The sequence below is a fragment of the Pristiophorus japonicus genome, chromosome 19, assembly GCF_044704955.1.
Source record: "Pristiophorus japonicus isolate sPriJap1 chromosome 19, sPriJap1.hap1, whole genome shotgun sequence".
Classification (NCBI taxonomy): domain Eukaryota; kingdom Metazoa; phylum Chordata; class Chondrichthyes; family Pristiophoridae; genus Pristiophorus; species Pristiophorus japonicus.
Window position 1 is genome coordinate 56,474,627 of NC_091995.1, and position 1,484 is coordinate 56,476,110.

Here is a 1,484-nt window from a genome sequence, read left to right on the forward strand (position 1 = left end):
TCCACTGGTTCTCCCTTATCCAATCTACCAGTTACATCCTCAAAAAACTTTAGAAGATCTGTGAAGCATGATTTCCCTTTCATAAATCCATGCTGACTTGGACCGATCCTGTCACTGCTTTCCAAATGAGCTGCTATTACATTTTTAATAATTGATTCCAACATTTTCCCCACCACCGATGTCAGGCTAACCGGTCTATAATTCCCTGTTTTCGCTCCCTCCTTTTTTAAAAAGTAGGGTTACATTAGCTACCCTCCAATCCATAGGAACTGAACCAGAGTCTATAGGATGTTGGAAAATGATCACCAATGCATCCACTATTTCTAGGGCCACTTCCTTAAGTACTTGGGGATGCAGATTATCAGGCCCTGGAGATTTATCGGCCTTCAGTCCCTTCAATTTCCCGAACATCATTTCCTGACTAATAAGGATTTCCCTCAGTTCCCCCTTCTCGCTAGACCCTCGGTCCCCTAGTATTTTCGGGAGGTTATTTGTGTCTTCCTTAGTGAAGACAGAACCTAAGTATTTGTTCAATTGGTCTGACATTTCTTTATTCCCCATTATGCATTCCTCTGATTCTGACATTAGTCTTCATAAATCTTTTTCTCTTCACATATCTATAGAAGCTTTTTCAGTCAGTTTTTATGTTCCCTGCAAGCTTACACACATACTCTATTTTCCCCCTCCTGATTAAATCCTTAGTCCTCCTTTGCTGGGTGATCAGACACAGACACATCCCAGTCTGGGTGATCAGACACACAGACGTTGTACTGTTTGCTACTGATGGACTGTCTGTACCAAATGAGCATTTCTCTGCAATGTAAGTCACCCATTCATGATTTGCCGTTAATATTTGAAGCTTCTGATGTTTCTGTGTAGATACAATTCAATAAAGATTATTTACTGAAAGGTCTGTGTAATTAATTACATCCCATGGAGTGGAAATATCCTCTCGATCAAACATTCCCTCACACCAGTCCATTAACTACCAGTTTTCATCATCAGATGGTGTCGGCAATGTGTCCTTGTGCCATCCAAACGCTGTAACCCAATATGTGGACCATTTGTTCCTGCACACACCACATGTGGAATCCCAAATCTCACTGCCAGATCAAGTGTTGGGTTTACTACAAACTGCAAAGGTTAAAAGTTAACCCCAAAAAGGGCCCAAATTGCCTCAGATTCGGTGACCTGTTTAGGCGTATGTATAATTAGCAGTGGACATGGCCCTGAGGTGTATTAAACACAGGTAATCCGGGGCCTGCCCTTGCCCACTGTGGTGACCACACTGTGATCTTCCCTTGGGTTAGTAGGCTATTGTAGAGACATCATCAAAGATTTTACAACCCAGAGTCTGCCTCTATGGTCTTTTGTAAAAGGGGAGCTAATGGCGCTAGATGCCTGCGTGCACTGAAATCTCGTGAACTGACCCGAACTTCTCACCCGCCATTGCGATCTGCGCAAAGGGAGCGATCGGTGTATCT

The 1,484-nt window shown here is 43.1% G+C and overlaps 1 protein-coding gene across 1 annotated transcript in view; it reads left to right on the forward strand.

Moving 5' to 3' along the window:
* The window catches only part of LOC139229877 (antigen peptide transporter 1-like), a 264,121-nt gene extending 263,229 nt beyond the window's left edge, over positions 1-892 (forward strand). The window contains 1 exon segment of the mRNA XM_070861510.1: positions 1-892. This exon segment is cut by the window's left edge and continues 1,305 nt beyond it. The gene's annotated coding sequence lies outside the window, so the exon portion shown is untranslated.
* Positions 893-1,484: the final 592 nt, after the last annotated feature.